The sequence below is a fragment of the Amblyraja radiata genome, chromosome 1, assembly GCF_010909765.2.
Source record: "Amblyraja radiata isolate CabotCenter1 chromosome 1, sAmbRad1.1.pri, whole genome shotgun sequence".
Taxonomy (NCBI): Eukaryota; Metazoa; Chordata; class Chondrichthyes; order Rajiformes; family Rajidae; genus Amblyraja; species Amblyraja radiata.
In genome coordinates, this window is record NC_045956.1 from 117130676 (window position 1) to 117150245 (window position 19570).

Consider the following 19570-nt stretch of genomic DNA (forward strand, 5'->3'; position numbering starts at 1 on the left):
TGTAACAGAGCGTATAATCAGACTTCGTGTGTTAAATTTTAAATGGCGTGAGTCTTTTCATTGCAACAATCTGTCTACATTTCCCCATTCTGTTACTATTAGCCCCAAATATTTTACAAATCACAGACTTTGAAAATTAGCTCTATATGTCAACATTATTAGAATATGTATGACAGTGATCCTAATACTCAGCCTTGTGGAACACAACACATTCCTTTATTGTTCATGAATAATCTTCAATCTGAAATGATGGCTCTGTTTCTCATTTCATGGAGGCTGCCTGACCTGCTGGACATTTCCATCATTGTCTGATTTTACTTCAGGTTTTCAGCCTCTGCTGCTCTGTACTTTCTTCCTTTTGTTGGTTGGTCATTTTTATAATACCCATGCTGCCACTGTATCTTAATTCATAGTCTTTTTATTTGATGAAAACTTTTGGGGGATGGTCACCCTGCTTCTTCCTGAAGTCGATGATGAGCTTGTTTGTTTTCTTGGTATTAAGTGCTGAGTTGTTTTCTGAGCATCATCCTATTAACATATGTACCTCTTTCCTGTAAGCTGACTCATCACCCTCAGTGAATGTGATGTGTTTTTAACAAATGTGAAATCCGTGTAGACATTTTGGGAGTTGCTAAAATGATAATTGATACTCAAGATAATTACCAAAATTTACTGCACACCATAACTTCTCGATTGTTGCACCTTGAGTTATCCAGGGAGCTCCAATTTTGGATAGCTTCCATTTCGACCGTCCACAACACAAATGCCCTTGCACATATTTCAGGACATATTTCCGTCTGAAGAAGGGTTTCGGCCCGAAACATTGCCTATTTCCTTCGCTCCATAGATGCTGCTGCACCCGCTGAGTTTCTCCAGCTTTTTTGTGTACTTTCAGGAATTCTTGTTCTTCTTTGCCCCGCCCTTTATACCAGTCCATGTTGTAATCGTTAAAGCGCACACAGTGTGTTCCTTGCATTTTCCTGGAATTTGCCTGCAAATGTACTCCTCCATTTCCTTTCCATCATTTGGTATTCCCTCTGAACTAAAAATACTTAATGAAACAGATCAGTTTGTGGGCGGTGTGTTTGGTATTTCAATGGCAAGACCAAGATCTATTGCCCTTCTCTAATTAAGCAAGACAAGGTGATGGTGAGCCGTCTTTGTGAACCACTGCAGTCCTTCCCAACTGGTTGATACAGGATACTTATCAATTTATTTTCATTTTTAACTTCAAGATTAAAGATGGAAGGAGCATAACTTTTTTTTCTCTGACAGAGCTACTGCAGATTTTGGCTTACACTCTGATGAGATCAGAATCACTAAATGTTTCTGGAGGCAAAGGTCTAAGTCTTTGATGCCATGCTCCCTGCTCCAGTTAAATAGCAAAGTTAAATTTCAGTAATGCTGTGATTTGAATAATCTGTCAGTCGAATGGAACATGGTGCTGCTAATTTGCATTAAATTAATTATGTATTACGCTTGATTGTGATGTCCAGGTTAAAATGACTGCTTGTCCATGTTCATTATTTGTGTTTCAACTCCTGCTCCCTTGTCAACTGCTTGAGATTGAGTAAATCTGTTTTACCTTGAAGCAATGTTGGACAACTACATCCTCAGAGCACACGGCATGACCAGGCTGGGTTCATGTGCTGTGGCATCAGTGTGCGTGATCCACATCATCCTCTCTGCCTGCTGCATATTTGTCACATCAATCTTTTAATTATACTTCAAACTGTGATTTATTTTTGCCTCATTTCAGCCTTCAAGGACAAAAACACGCAGACCACATCAAACTTAAATAACAACAGAAAACTCGGCAGCCAGATGTTTCCAAAATTTCTAAGATGCTTCGCTCCCTTCATGTTAGAAAAGGCAGTGTTTAAAAAAGACAAGAATTAGTCAGTATTTCTCTTGAATAGTGGACCAGCAGCTTAAGAGGATTTCTCAAGGACTCTTAGGGACGGGCAATATTTCCTTGACTGAATCGTTAAAATCCCATGGAAAAACAATAGAAAAATACTGTACTTTTAAAGAAAACATTCATTTCTCAACTTTACACTAGTCAGATTCAATAAAGTTTTGGGATCATATTTCATAGGCCAAATTTTGAATGACTGTACCAGCTGCTAATAGCTTAGGTAATAGGGTAAAATTAAATGAAAATTTCCTATAGGAAGACGATTAGAGATACTTGAATGGGTAATTCATAAAATGTGGGAAGAGGTATTTTGAGTAGGACAGATGGTTTAGGATATTGTTCTGCCCCAAAGGGGTATCCTATTTTCTTATCATAAAGTGAAAGCAGATTATGACAAAAGAACCGTAGCCTCACCCCATTTGGAAACCTGCATATTTTCCTTATTACTAAATAAAGAACACTCTCTCTTATCCATACATATAAAATAGAAGTTTATGCTTCTTACATCGGTTCCAATGTGCATGGAGACAAAAGCTTTCAAGTAAAGCATTGAGGTCATCCAAGATACAATTGAATTGTTCCTTTTTTTACAGATATTTATTTTCAATTCTGTAACCAAGCAGCTTGTCCATCTGCCGTCATTGTTCTCACCTGATTTACCTCGCCCTGCAAAGATTGCAGACCACCTTGTTGGCATTTTGTAAATTTACTTAAAGCATGTGCAACAACAATAATATTTAGGCACTTGAACAGCCAAAATATTCCAGATCACAGAAAATGGTTTTTGAAGCATAATCACAAAATTTGTTAATCAACATTATTTTGATTGCAGTATGTAAAGGCATTATTGAAATCTTTTGACAGAAATGCCTGGAATATTGCTTTTTAGTTCAATATGCGTTACCAAGATGAAATATAAATCGACTGGAATTTGTAATCAATGATCATAAAATGCAAAAATTAAATAGTGAAATATTGTTAAAAAATGTAACCCCCGTGCATCAAGGACAGGTACCACAACCACTCTGCATGCTCCTATCCTCCCATGCAAATAACAAATGGCCATGGATGTATACATGTAAAATACATTTGTGTTGTTGAATCAACATTCACAGAAGTAGTAACTCAACACTGACAACTTCTTGATGTGAGATATTTTTGGTCAAATGGGTTGTGGCTGATTTCGCATTTCAGGAAACCAACTTAGGTTCAAAAATTGGTTGTAAAGAAAAACAGAAGGCATTGGAGTAATTCAGCAGGTTAGACAGCATCTCTGGCAGCATCGCTTAAGGACAGGGATAGGTTTTGTGTCGGTACCTTTCTTCAGACTGAAGAACTGTTCTTCATTGGCTGTAAAGCATATGCAGATGTCTCAAGGTTCATAAAGGATTTCATATAAATACACAACTCAGAAAGGGGGCAGATGGTTTGGCCAACGCAGAAATCTTCTCTCATTTTCACAGACATAAAATCAACAAAAGTCTGGCCATGGTGGTATAAGATTTAGTGCGGCTCCAATACAAAAGTGACCATTAATTCCATCAGTGTCAACATTTATACTGAGGCCATTCTTGAGCTTTATTTTTTCCTGGTTTCATGCAAAATATGCTCTTCTTTAACTACGGCGGGTATTCAGAATTGGGGATAACGTGCCTTCTCTTCAGCGTTGTAGGTTCTGAGGTGGCCAATGAGGCCATTGTTGGAAGAGCACACCCTTTCTAAGATGAATCACATGGGAGGAAGGGTTTGGTGGATAGATTGTGAGGTAGCACACTCATGCCACTACCTTATATGGGGTTCATTTACACCCCAATGCATGGTCTTGAGATTCTCAATGCCATAAAGCGGAGAAGACAAGAGAACGGGGTTGAGTGAGTGAAATACATTAGGCATGATTGAATGGTTGAGTAGACTCTGCTCCTATAACTTATGGTTTTATGGTAACAAACTTTTCCTTCTCCAGTAGAATGGTCAAACATGGGTCAAATATTTCCAATAATCAATTGGTATGTTTCATTTCTTCAAAGGAGCTTTGAGCACATCCTTGAGATTTTCTTTCTCTGTGTAAATGGCAATGTCCTCCGATAACAAAGCTCAAAATTGAGTTTCTTTCAGGAGTTAGTGTCATGCATGCCAAAAATATCAGTGGGGAGTAACTAGGGCCGCAATGCTGGAGTTGTTGGTTTTGACAAGGATGTTAGCTTTGGATGACTTATCCTTCTAGTAAATGCTGATAAGTGTGAGGTGTTACATCTTGGCAGGACAAATCAAAATAGGACGTACATGGTAAATGGTAGCGAATTGAGGAATGCAGTTGAACAGAGGGATCTAGGAATAACTGATTCCACCTTCAGTTCCTTGAAGGTGGAATCTCATGTAGATAGGGTGGTAAAGAAAGCTTTTGGTGTGCTGGCCTTTATAAATCAGAGCATTGAGTATAGAAGTTGGGATGTAATGTTAAAATTGTACAAGGCATTGGTGAGACCAATTCTGGAGTATGGTGTACAATTTTGGTCGCCCAATTATAGGAAGGATGTCAACAAAATAGAGAGAGTACAGAGGAGATTTACTAGAATGTTGCCTGGGTTTCAGCAACTAAGTTACAGAGAAAGGTTGAATAAGTTAGGTCTTTATTCTCTGGAGCACAGAAGGTTAAGGGGGGACTTGATAGAGGTCTTTAAAATGATGAGAGGGATAGACAGAGTTGACGTGGACAAGCTTTTCCCATTGGGAGTAGGGAAGATTCAAACAAGAGGACATGACTTCAGAATGAAGGGACAGAAGTTTAGGGGTAACATGAGGAGGAACTTCTTTACTCAGAGAGTGGTAGCTGTGTGGAATGAGCTTCCAGTGGAAGTGGTGGAGGCAGGTTCGATTTTATAATTTAAAAATAAATTGGATAGGTATATGGATGGGAAAGGAATGGAGGGTTATGGTCTGAGTGCAGGTAGATGGGACTAGGGGAAAATAATTGTTCGGCACGGACTTGTAGGGCCGAGATGGCCCACCGAGTCTGTGCTGACCAGTGATCCCTGTACACTAGCACTATCCTACACACTCGGGGCAATTTTACAATTTTTACCAAAGCCAAATTAACTTACAAACCTGTTCATCTTTGGAGTGTGGGAGGAAGCTGGAGCTCCTGGGGAAAACCCATGCAGGTTAAAGGGAGAATGTACAAATTCCGTATAGACAGCAACCACAGTCAGGATTGAACCCAGTTCTCTGGTGCTGTAAGGCAGAAACTGCACCGCTGTGCCACTATGGCCCCCCAAATTTGGAGGATATTCCAGAATCAATGTTACTGGTATATGTTCAATGCCTTGAGATGCCTGATGTAGCTCGCCTACGTTTCAGAAGCATATAGGAGCACAGGGAACACTGCTGATAAAGTGGCAGGAAAAGGACAATTTCTGCATCGACTCATTACTCCATTATATCTCCTTAACTCTCATTTTAACATTTTCAAGGCCAGGAATCTTCCACCCTTCAGCCTCTGACATGGCACATCTGCCTGGAATCCACATAGAGTCAAATCATCATAGATTTATACAGCATTGAAATGGGCGCTGTGGCCAAACTTGCCATGCCAACCAATATGCCCATCTAGTCTAGTCCCACCTATCTGCATTTAACCCATATCCCACTATTTTGAATTTGAATTTGAATTTGAATTTGAATTTGAATTTGAATTTGAATTTGAATTTGAATTTGAATTTGAATTGAATTTGATTCCTTTATTGTCATTCAGACCTTTCGGTCTGAACGAAATTACATTGCCTGCAGTCATACACAGTAACAATAAATAACAAAACATACAATAAACACAAATTAACATCCACCACAGTGAGTTCACCAAGCACATCCTCACTGTGATGGAGGCAAAAGTCTTAGTCTCTGTCTCTTCCCTCCTTGTTGTCCCTCTGCGCTGAGGTGATCGATCCAGGCTGAAGATGCCGCTCTCCAGTCCAGCGGACCTCCGTGGTGATGTCGCCGCTGCCGAAAGCCGGAACGCCGTCTCCACTCCGAGTCAGCCCGCCACAGCCTCAGCTCCGAGTCCCGCTGCCCCAGCTCCGAGTCCCGCAGCCTCAGCTCCGAGCCCCGCTGCATCAGCTCCGAGTCCCGCTGCAACAGCTCCGAGTCCCGCTGCCCCAGCTCCGAGTCCCGCAGCCTCAGCTCCGGGCCGCTGCATCAGCTCCGCGTCCCACTGCAACAGCTTCGAGTCTCGCTGCCTCAGCTCCGAGTCCCGCAGTCTCAGCTCCGGGCCGCTGCCGAAAGATGGAACGCCGCATCAGCGAGTCAGGCCACCGTTGCCTCGGCCCCGAAGTTGGCCAGCCTCGCGTTGGTAAGTCCTGGCTGGCTCTGCCTCCGGAGCCTCGAGGTCGGTCGCAGGTTGGAGACCGCCAGCTCCGCCAATAGGCCTCAGCGCAGACGGAGGCAGAGAAGGGGGATATGACAAGAAAAGTCGCATTCCCCTGGAGAGACAAAAAAACATGTTTCACCCCCCCCCCCCCCATAACACAACCTAATAAACTAAAACTTAGCCAAAACAAGACAAAAAAAACAACAACAAAAAGTAAAGACAGACGGACTGCAGGCGAGCCGTAGCTGTTAACAGCGCCGCCACTTCCGGAATCTAAACCTTTCCTATCTGTACACCTGTCCAAATGTCTTTTAAAAGTTGTTATAGTACCTGCCTTAACTACCTTCTCTGGCAGCTCATTCCATATACCCATCACCCTCTGTGTGAAAATAGTTCCCCCTATATGAAAGACTTCATGTTTTACTTTCTACTTTTTACTTTCACTGTATGCTCCGTTTTTGTATCCACAATGTAAATTTCCAATATTGTTCCTCTGTGGTTATACTCAATTAATTTGTGGTTGCAATTTGACAATAAGTATTGACAAGTTTTCTATATTTGTTTTTAATAAATGAAAATTGAGTTTCCATCCTACATTTTGCAGATTGCAAATAGTTGCAAAGATAATAGGATTGTATTAGTGAGAGATTGCAACTCCCCTAATATAGACTGGGTATCCCATAGTGTAAAGTGTAAAGTGTTTGGATGGATTGGAATTAATTAAATGTGTCCAAGAATGCTTTGTTAACCAGTATATATAGAGGGCCCTACAAGAGAGGGTGCAAGATTGCACCTCCTCTTAGGGAATGTGGTAGGGCAAGTGACTGAAGTGTCAGTGAGGGAACACTTTGGGACCAGTGACCATAATTCTATTAGATTTAAAGTAGTCATTAGAAAGGATAGAACTGAGAGAACAATATAAGGGGAATTCTTCCCAGCAGTTATCAGGCAACTGAATCAGCCTATCACCAGCTAGGGACCGGTCCTGACCTACCATCTACCTCATTGGAGACATTCAAACTATCTTTAATCGGACTTTACTGGAATTTATCTTGCACTAAAAGATTTTAATTTATATCTGTTCACTGTGGATGGCTTGATTGTATAGTCTTATCTCTGACTGGATAGCACCTGACAAATAAGGCTTTCGCTACATTGGTACATGTGACAATAATAACAAATTAAACTAAAGTAAACTCGCTCACAAGTTAAGGTCCTAAAGTTCCAACCTGGGCAAGTTGGGCCGAAGGGCCTATTTCCACGCTGTATGACTCTATGTATGACTCTAATTTGGGGTGTGGGCAATTTTGGAATGCAGTGATTGATTGGGAAGGTCTATTCACAGGTAAGGGGATGACTGAAAAGTGGGAGACTTTCAAAAGTGAGTTAGTAAGTGCACAGGGGCAAGGGTGAAGGAATGAAGGACAGGACTGCTTCTGCTATGATTCACGACCACTCTGTTTTATTTCCTTCACAAGAAGATGAGGAGGAATTTCTTTAGTTAGTGGGTGGTGAATCTGTGGAATTCATTGCCACAGACTGCCGTGGAGGCCAAGTCAATGGATATTTTTAAGGCAGGGATAGATACATTCTTGATTAGTCAGGGCATCAGAGGTTATGGGGTGAAGGCAGGAGCATCGGATTGAGAGGGAAAGATAGATCATCCATGATTAAATAGTAGACTTGATGGGCCGAATGGCCTAATTCTGTTCCAAGAACATATGAACAATTTGACGCAGTGAAGGCCAGCAATCCTCTGCCCCTCAGCCTCTGACATGGTTTGTCTGCAAGGTTTACTTTCACAGTGTTCCATTTCTGCATCCCCTATGTAATTTACCAATGCTGCTCCTCTGTGGATATTCTCAATTAATTCCTGGTTGCAATTTGACAATAAATATTGACTTAAGTTTTTCATATTTGCTTTTAATAAATGGAAACTGAGTTTCCATCATACATTCTGATTTACTGCCATTCCGATTAACTCGGAAAGCCATAATAATGCATTGTCACCAAAATGAAATACAGGAAGGTTTTTCAGATATCATTTGGGGCTGCATATTTAATGTCAGTTACTGCCTTCAATGTTTGATACTTGCCCACTGTTTTCTATTAGTAATGTATTGTTACACTGCCGCATGCTTTTGCACTAGCTTGAGAGTTAATAAAATATAGAATTGATTTAAAAATAGCGCGGCTGCAAATAGAGCTGCAGATAAAGTAATTAACAGGGTGAAAAGGGAGTGAGAAGATAAAGGTACTTTTTCCAAGTATCCCCTAAAAGCTTGAGGATAGAATGGAAGGAACATCAATTTGCTAGAGAAAATGGAAGTTCAAACACATTATTAATGGTTTATATAGAGTTTGGAGAAACAGCAGGGAAACAGGCCCTTCAGCCCACCGATTGATTCCATGGCAACCATACACTAGCACTACCCTACACACTTGGGAAAATGTTCAATTTACAGATGCCAATTAACCTCCAAATCTGTAGGAAAGAACTGCAGATGCTGGTTTAAATCTATACGTCTTTGGGATGTGGCAGGAAACCAGAGTACCTGGAGAAAACCCACGTGGTCAAGGGGAAAACGCACAAACGTACAGAGAGTATCTGTATTCAGGATCGAAATCTGGTCTCTGGCATTGTAAGCAGATACTCTGCTGCTCTGCCTCTGTGCGACCCTAATATCTGATAACTGATATAGTTTCAATTATTTTTCAGACCAGCATCTAACAAAATGTTTCCACACTTTTTTTGGCTAGGTTTACCAGTACCATCCGAGTCAGACAAAATAAATTTGATTTAGAGTCCAACTTGCCCACACCGGCCAAAATGCTTGCAATTGGCCCATTTCCCTCCAAACCTGTCCTATCCATGTGCCTGTCTAACTGTTTTTTAAACGTTGAGATAGTCCCTGCCTCAACAACCTCCTCCGGCAACTCGTGCCATACACCCATCACCCTTTGTGTGAAAAAGTTACCAGATTCCTATTAAATATTTCCCCCTTCACCTTAAACCTATGTCCTCTGGTCTTCGATTCACCTACACTGGGCGAGAGACTCTGTGCATCTACCTAATCTATTCCTCTCATGACTTTATGCACTTCTATATGATCACCCCTCATCCTCCTGCATGCCAAGGAATAGAGTCCCAGCCTACTCAACCTCTCCATGTAGCTCGGACCCATGAGTCTTGGTACCATCCTCGTAAAGCTTCTCTGCACCCTATATTTTAAATGGTTTATTTTAAATGTTATTAAGGTTTAAGTATCTTAAAACTGCTCATGCGCAGATTAGTCTCCTCTCCTGTCAGTCACGGCCGGGACGGCGATGCCTCTTCCCTCACCATCGTCCGCCTCCCTGCCGGCGCCCACCTCCCTGTCGGCGTGGCGGGCCTTCCTGCCAGCCAGCGCAGCCCGCCTATCTGCCTGCCGGGGATCCCGAGGCCTGGGCGCTGAGCCTGGCTCTGAGGGCGCCAATGGTTGATGCTCCTCTGTGGCATGCAAGAAGGGAGAGAAACGGCAACCTCGAGATCCTGGGGAGGTGAGGAGGGTTAGTGGGGGGTTTGAGGGAGAGGAGGGGGTAGGGAGAGAGAGAGAGGAGAAAGTGGGGGAGGTGAGGAGGGAGCATGAGGGAGGAGGGAGGATAGAGGGAGAGAAGGTGTGTAGGGAGGGGAGAGGGGTTATGGAGGGAGGGATGACAGGGACCAAATGGGTCCCACTTAGTTTAGTTACTTTTATTTCCTTCTTCTGTCCCTTTCATATCTATTTCACCTTTTATCATTTCCCTCGTTTTAGCACCCAGAGTTTAGTTAGATTTCCATTCTTTTTTTAATTCTCACTTCCACAACAAGCATTCTTCTTCAATATCTTAGCTCTTTATTTTTCCACACCCCACCCACCATTTCATGCCTTTCTGCCTCTTTGCTTCCATTTGTTCCTTCAAGATGCTGGATAAAGATCTTGTTTCATTCACCAGTGGTGAAATGAATTTCTTATGGTTCCAGGTGTTAATTGTGCTGCCACTTTCTGACTGTGGCACTATACTGCATTTATTTGGCTCCTATCACCTCCGTCTTTGAGTAAACCTTTGATCATTCACACCTATTTCTCCTCAAATGGCACATGTCAAATTTAGCTTTGTAACGTAGCTGTGAAACAATGCAGGCAGAGTGTTTTAATATGTGATGGGGACAGCCATGTTGCACCTGAAGAGAGTTTTAATGAATTAAATGGAGGATGCTGCATCGACTCAAAGGTATTGCTGATTTTTATATTTAGGTCACATTGTATAAAGTCTCAAGAGCCAATGATGTAAATCTCTGGACAAAGGTGATAAGTAATAGGAGCAGAATTAGGCCATTCAGCCCATCAAGTCTACTCCGCCATTCAATATTTTGTTCATAACCCCATACTCTTGCCTTCTCCCCATAACCCTTGACACCCGTACTGGACTGGGTTCATTGGACTGGGATATGATAGCCATGACAGAAAGAGGGCAGGACCATTCAGGTGAATCAGAATGTAGACACTACAGGAGTGATAGGGATGCAGGTAAGAGAGGGTAGTCTGGCATACAAGGTGTGCAAACATATTGGATTTAAAATTGATGTGTGGAAAAGATGTGAAGGGTAGTTGTGGAGGATTGTTTTCCTAATGGGAGGCCGGTACCAGTGGATTGCCACAGGGGTTGGTGCAGAGTCTGCTGCCGTTTGTGATACACATTGGGGCTTTGGACAACAATGTATTTAACATTGTTAGTCTATTTGCAGAACACAAATGTTGGTGATATAGTGAACAGCAAAGAAGGCTATCTAACTTTACAGCAAGATCTAGATCAGTTGGGAAGGTTGACCAATTAATATGTATTGGAATTGAGCCCTGACAAGTATGAGGTGTTTGTTGCAGTTTGGCATCTGACACCTGGGCAGGATTTACACAGTAAATGGTAGAGCCCTGGAGAGTGTTGCACAACAGGGAGATCTGGGAGTGCAGGTATATGGTTCCCTAAAGATGGCTGGTCAGGTAGATAGTGTGGTGAAGAAGGCTTTTGGTATGCTTGCCTTCATTGGGAAGGGTATTGAGTACAAATAAGGGGCAACTGTACAAGTGACTAGTGAGACCCTACTTAGAATATTGTGTAGGAAGGAACTGCAGATGCTGGTTTACACAGAAGATAGACACAAAATGCTGGAGTAACTCAGCGGGACAGGCAGCATCTCTGGAGAGAAGGAATGGATTCGCTTCAGTTCCTCCCTCCCACAAGATCCTCGGTCCCCTTGTGTTTCCGGGAGATTGTTTGTGTCTTCCTTAGTGAAGACAGAACCAAAGTACTAGTTTAACTGTTCTGCCATTTCCTTGTTTCCCATTATAAATGCATCTGTCTCTGATTGTAAGGGACCTACATTTGTGTTCACTAATCTTTTTCTTTTTACATAAAGAAGCTTTTAGAGTAGGCTTTTATATTCCCCACAAGCTTTCTTTCATGCTTCCCCCCACCCCCCTCGTAATTAACCCCTTTGGCTTTGTCTGTTGAGTTGTAAATTGCTCCCAGTCCTCTGCTTCCTCTGGCTTATTTATATGCCTTTTCCTTGGATTTACAGAGAGTCGGTATGTCAAGGAGGATTCCCTTGAACATCTACAGGTGCACAGTAGAGAGCATACTGACTGGCTGCATCGTGGTCTGGTTTGGTAACTTGAACGGAAACCAGGAGCGGAAAAGACTGCAGAAATTTGTGTCCACTGCCCAGTCCATCACCGTCTCTGACCTCCCCACCATCGAAGGGATCTTCCACAGTTGCTGCCTCAAAAAGGCTGGCAACATCATCAAAGACCCACACCATCCTGGCCACACACTCATCTCATCATCAGGTTGCCATCGGGAAGAAGGTACAGGAGCCTGAAATCTCTAACATCCAGGTTCTGGAACAGCTTCTTCCCCACAGCCATCAGACTATTAAACACAACATCAAATAAGCTCTGAACAATAACAGTCTATTATTATTATTATTATTGCACTTTATCTGTTTATTAATTGTGTAGATATGGCCTATGGTCTATAGACACACTTAACTTTTATCTTCCATTTTGTATTATGTTTACATATTCTGTTGTGCTGCACCAAGTAAGAATTTAATTGTCCTATCTGGGACACATGACAATAAAACTCTCTTGTCTTCTTGATCCTTCATTTCCCTCGTTAGCTATGGTTGAGCCGCCTTTAGCCACGGATGAGCCGTAGAAATGTAGAATGGTTCACTTTTAGCTGAGGGGAATGTAACAATGTGGCATATATTATTTTTTATTTATACTGCATACTTCTGATTGAGTCCATATCATAAGATTAGAAATTGTTTAGCCAAAGCTGAACACACTTCTCGGCATCTGCATTCTGTGGTGTCTTGCTCTTCTTGTGCTTCCAGTGGTGGGAAGATTGGTGGAAACAGGGGTGCAATGTGAACGCCCTTTCCTTGACCCCTACTGCAAACTGCCTACTGCATACAATGTGCTGTTCCAGTTACCCAGCTGCAGGAAGGACATCATTAAGCTGGAAAGGATGGAAAAAGATTTATCAGGATATTATTTGCGCGCCTGAGTTCTTGGGAGAGGTTGGATAGGCTGGGACATTTTTCTTTGGAGCACGTGGCTGTGGGGTGACCTTATTGAGGAGTACAATATTAGGAGGGATATGGATAAGATATATGCTCACAGTATTTTTCACAGGTTAAAGGATTTAAAAACTAGATGTTATAGGCTTAAGGTGAGATGGGAGAGATTTAAGATTTTTTTTCTTTCATTCAGGGAGTGGTCCATATCTGGAATGAGCTGCCAGAGAAATAAATGGATATACAATTACAACTTGTAAAAGATTCATTCAGTGATCTGAACCATGGGCATGAAGTCACAGAACCTTTCAGAATACTGCATCAAAGTCATTGAGGTTTGAGCCCTGCTACGCTTTTCCTGATAAGCTTTTCCCATTGAGAGTAGGGAAGATTCAAACAAGAGGACATGACTTGAGAATTAAGGGACAGAAGTTTAGGGGTAACATGAGGGGGAACTTCTTTACTCAGAGAGTGGTAGCTGTGTGGAATGAGCTTCCAGTGGAAATGGTGGAGGCAGGTTCGATTTTATCATTTAAAAATAAATTGGATAGGTATATGGACGGGAAAGGAATGGAGGGTTGTGGTCTGAGTGCAGGTAGATGGGAATAGGGGAGAATAAGTGTACGGCACGGACTAGAAGGGCCGAGTTGGCCTGTTTCTGTCCTGTAATTGTTATATGGTTATATGGTTACCTTTTCCTCCTATGATTTTATTTAGTTAATGTTCCTGGAGGGCTTTCTGCCTCCCTCCCTTAGAAAACTGAATATTTCACCCACTCTAAATCTCTTGGATACTGCCATATTTTTTCAAGAACTAAAGAGATAATAACATAGAAACAGGCCCTTCAGCCCACCTGGTCCGCACCGACCAGTGATCACACCATACACTAATGCTATCCTACAAACTAAGGGTAATTTACAATTTTTACCAAAACCAATTAGCTTACAAACTTGTACGTCTTTGGAGTGTGGGAGGAAACCGGCGTACCCGGAGAAATCCTAGACGGTCATAGGAAGATCATGGAAACATAGTAAAATAGGTGCAGGGGTTGGCCGTTCGGCCCTTTGAGCCAGCACCGCCATTCAATATGATCATGGCTGGTCATCTAAAATCAGTACCCCGTTCTGCTTTTTCCCCATATCCCTTAATTCCTTTAACCCTCCAAAAGCTAAATCTAACTCTCTCTTGAAAACATCCAGTGAATTGGCCTCCACTGTCTTCTGTGGCAGAGAACATACAAACTCTGTACAGTCAGCACCTGTAGTTAGGATCAAACTCAGGTTTCTGTCGCTGTAAAGCAGCAACTCTACTGTTGCACCACTATGCCGCCCTAAAGTTGCAATTATTTCCACAATTTCTTCCAATGCCTTCTGTAGCCATAATGTATCTCGGGGTATCTAAATCTAAATTTTATTAGTTATTTAAGTTATGACATTGGATGGAAGCTGCATACAAAATCTTGTTGCACTTATGTGCAATGACAATAAAATATATTATTATTATTATTATTATTATTATTATTATTATTATTATTATTATTATTATTATTATTATTATTATTATTATTATTATTATTATTATTATTATTATTATTATGTCATTTCTTAGCTCTAACAACCATCATTTGTGGATACAAAACAAGCACCAAGTGCTGGAGTAACAACGGATCAGACAATATCAATGGAGGGAATAATGGAGGGAGCTGAAGTCCCAAACCAAATTATCACCTATCCGTATTCTCCAGAGGTGCTGCCTGAATTACTCCAGCACTTAAAAAAAAAAAATCAGCATCTGCAGTTCCCTTTGTCTCCAATGTTTGGGGATTATATCTATTAGTTCTCTTAAAGTCATGGTCAGGTGTTAATATGTTTCTTGGCAGTGAATTATGCGTTGGTGTGAAATTGATGCCTGTCTTTAAAATTAATTTTCAATTTTATTTCTCTGAAGAATATAGTGGTAACTCTATCTGAGAGCTTTAATGTTGTGGAATGCAACATATATTTGTTTAGAATTATGATAATGGAAAGTTGAAATTGGAGCAATTGCTTTACTACAGCTGGGAGCGATGTGATTCACTGGAGGATTTCTATTTCTGCAGAAGCTTTGATAATTTTCTGGATACATTGATGAAGAAAAGTGCAAGACTTCAGTATGGTAATTACAGTGAGCACAGTTAGTGGTCCAAAGGTTAAAACGTCCCATTATCCATTATTTTAGTAGATAAATTAATCCATTCAACACCTGTGTAACAGAGGACAAAGGAGAGCCATGCAAGTCTGCTAAGTATTCACTTCTCAACTGCAATTTCCACAAATTGGTTGACAGCTGAACAATTATATAGTCAGACATGGGAGGTTAAACTTGGGTTCCCAGAGTCAGCTAAGAACAAGGATATATTGGGAAGATTGCAGGTGTTGTGAATTGGCAGGAAGACAAAATGTATCTTGCAGTATTTTGGCTTCAAGACATTGTATACTTAAATATCCAGTTTCTAGAGTTATAAAATAATACAACATGGAAACAGATCCTTTGCCCCAACTCATCCGAGGTGGCCTATCTAAGTTAGTCCCATTTGCTCATGTTTGGCCCGTATTCTTCAGAACCATTCCTATTCATATACAGTACCAACATGTGTTTTAAATGTTGTTATTGTACCTGCCTCAACTACTTAAACTGGAACCTCATTCTATGTACCCACCTATGTGTGAACAAAAAATTGCCCCCAAAGTTATTTTTAAATCCTTCCCCTCTCACTTTAAATGTATGCTGTGTAGTTCTTAATTCCCCTACCCTGGGGAAAAAAGATTCTGCAAATTCACCCCATCTATCCCCCTCATGATTTTATATCACTCTATAAGATAACCCCTCAGCCTCCTGCACTCCAAGGAATAAAGTTCTAGCCTACCCAACCTCTCCCAATAGTTAGACATTGAGTCCTGGCAACATCCTTGTAAATCTTTCTGCTTTCGTTCCAGCTTAATGGCATCTTTCCTAGAGAATAGTGACCAAAAATGAACAGTATTCCAAGTGCGGCTTCAGCAATGTCTTGTACAACTATAACGTAATGTTCAAACTTCTATACTTAAATCTCTGACTGAGGAAGGCCAATGTATTAAACACCTTCTTCACCACTCTATATTCCTGTGCCGCTACTTTCAGGGAACCATGTATTGTACTCCGAGATTACTCTGCTTTACAACACATGGTGGCGCAGCAGTAGAGTTGCTGCCTTACATTGCTAGAGATGTGGATTCGATCCTGACTATGGGCGCATGTTATTAAGAAGTTTGTGCATTCTCCCCATCCCCGTGTGTGGGTTTTCCCTGAGAGCTCCGGTTTTCCCCCACAGTCCAAAGACATATAGGTTTGCAGGTTAATTTGCTTGGTAAAATTTGTAAATTGTCCACGGTATGTTAATGTGGCCGGTGCGGACTGTGTGGACTGAAGGGCCTATTTTTGCATTGTATCTCTAAACTGAACTAAACTAAACACTCCCCAGGGCTATACCATTCACTGCGAAGATCCTGCCCTGGGCTGACTTCCCAAAATGCAACACCTCCCATTTATTGGAATTAAACTATATTCACCATTCCTCGGTCCACTTACCCAGCTGATCACGATCCCGCTATAATTCTTGATAACCATCTTCACTGTCTATGATTCTTCATATTTTAGTGTCATCTGGAAATTTACTAATCATGCCCCTGTACATTCTCATCCAAATTGATGACCTCTAGTCCAAAAAAACATAATTCTGCCTCCACTCTGTTTCCTTCAATGAAGCTAATTCTGTATCTAGTCGGTTGCCGTTGCCAATTTATACATCCAAACCTGTTATGGTTAACAGCACACACTGTAGATGGGTGAATTAATGTCAGATATGTCAGTTGTTACACATACATGTTACATGTACGTGAGTACGTGTTGAGGATGTTACACATACATATGAGACAAATTGCCAATCGTAAATTTGATTCTTGTGATAACATTAGTTTTATTTAAGTGAAGCGTCAATGTATATTATAATATACTGTATATTGCAACATAAAATAAGAAGATTTTTGTCACTTATTAATTATTGTTATAATAATATTTTATCTTACATAACATATTGGTTAATTGAAATTGATCTGGCATTCTAATTGCTAAGTTGTTCATTTTTAATTACAATGCTCACGGAGATTAATAATAAAGTACCACTAAAATTAAGCTGAGTTTATTATATCTGATCACAAAAACAGTTTAAAATTCATGGTGGAGTCAATTTCATATAAAAAGATACCAACTGCATTTACGGAAACTGGAATTTTACATCCTTTAAAAGAAGGGTATTTGACTATGATCTTGTGATTTGAACCCTTCATCAAACCAGGAGATGCCAAGCCTTAGAGCCAAATCGTGTGTTATGTATGTGTTAATAGGATATTATTTGGCTAGTTTTTCTTTGCTTGTCAATGCAGAACAAGAATCATTACTGGGCTTTTTGTCACTACTGTTAGATGTGACTGTTTTGCTAGGCAACTGTGAAAGGACTCAAAGAAGGATTACGCCATTTGCAAGGTCAGTAGAGGGAACTCAGCTGTCTGAATTGCAGTAAATGCCTTAGCTCTTTTGTGTAATGCACAGTTTAAACTCAATTATGGCATAGGCCTGAGATCAACCCAACATATGCTAATTTTGTGCAAGGCTAGTATGTGCAGTCTGCAAGTATCTCTTTGGAGAAGACTTGGGCTAGCAAGTAAAAGACTTGCAAGAGGAATTCAAGGCTGCGGTGGGTGTGGTAAAGACACCCTTTGTGGGTAAGACTCCTATTTACCTGCATGCATATCATCCCTACCAAACGAGTGGCAGATAGCGCTACACTGAGGCTGGTTGGAACACCAGGCCTACACAATTAAAACCAAGCCACAGGGCTTTTTATTTGCAGGTTTTAGCGCTCTCCATGGAGGCAGTGCACTCCACATAGTACCGTTCCCCAGCTGGCCACGATGCCTGAGCCAAGGGGACAGAGCAAAGTCTAGGGTCAGTTGACTATTGACCATCCACCTAAGTCCATTTTTGGTGGTGTCAGTCTCAGGGGTTGCTGGACCTTGGTGGCGGGGGGTGATAATCACCTTTCGTCTATTATTTTATTGGCAGCCTTGGTGGTTTTTATAGCAAGTGCTTTCTTAGAAACTGCCTTGATCACATCTGCAGTCTCGTCATGGACAGCAAAGCGACAATGAGGTGCAGGCCGTTGAGGTATGCAAATATTATTTCATCAGTCGCATGAGATGTGCTGACGATATTCAAGTCGGAGATAGGTTGAAATGGTTCAACAACAGGTGGGGACAGATAACCTCCGATGTTTTCATTTTACAAATCATAAACGGTTATAAGATTCAGTTTCTGGCTGATTAATTTCTTGCGTGGCAAGAGAAGCCAAGATTTCCGTACATACGGTCTAAAGAGGAAACTATGGCTATCCAAGTTGAAACAGAGATATTTCACAAAAGGATGAGCAGTCTGCCCATGAAAAAGAGGGGTATATTTCTAATATCTTCTCAAGGTTGAAGAAAAGTGGAGGATGCCAAATCATTCTTCGTTTTGGCTAGGCTGAACATGTGCTTGGTATAACCATTTTAAGATGGATAATTTTCATTCAGCAAAATAGCTGATTACAGAGGATTGCTTTAAGGCCTCAATCGATCTCGAAGATGCATACTTTTCCATATCAATACACGCGAGTCACAGGATATATCTGAGGTTTATCTGGCAAGGCCAATTGTGGAAATTTTAGCCTCTACCTAAGGGGTTGACTTCAGCCCTAGGCTATTTACAAAGATTCTAAAGTCGATGTTTTCCTACTCAGATCTAAAGGACATTTTGTCATGGAGTTTATAGAGGACATGCTTATTGTAGTGAAGAGATCAGGTGTCAGTCACAGAGTTAGCTGTTTCAGCAACCAAGGCACTCCTAGAATATCTAGGGTTTGTTATTCATCCAGGAAAGTCCATACTGGAGCTGGCATTATCTATTACATATTTAGGTTTTGTCATAAACTCTGCAGATATCTCAGACCCTACCCACAGATAAGACTCAGGGTATTTATCAGTAAATGCCTCCTAAGATAATTCAAGACAAGGCAACATGAATTATAGTAGTGCCAAATTGGCCTACTCAACCATGGATCCCATTGTAAATAAGTCCGCTGAATGAAGCTCTTATATTTGCTCGAAGACACGAGCGGTGGCGAGCTTAACCTATTTTTCGTGCATCTATCACTGCATGGTTGTATGGAAAGTTTGGGAAGAGACATATGTGAGCTACAGAAGTAGCAGAGGTTTCTGGTTTTCTTTCAGTTTGGGTTTAAGAGAAGCGACTATGCTAGCGCAATTAACGCTGCTCGTACTGCTTTGTCGTTGTATCTAGTACTATAAGTGGGACAATAAATGATTGGTTCTCATCCGCTGTTGACTAAGGTTATGGAAGGTGTCTTTTATATGAACACTCTAATGCCTAGATATAAAGTAGTGTGGAATGTGTGTAATCCATGTAAATTTTTATGCAGATTATCATCAGCTGTATCCCTAACGTTGGAGCAGTTACCCTTAAGTTAGCCATGTGCTGACACCGATTTCAGCACAAAGAGCACAGTCTTTACACAATCTCTGTCTGGATCTCTCAGTCATATCTGACAAGAGGGTAG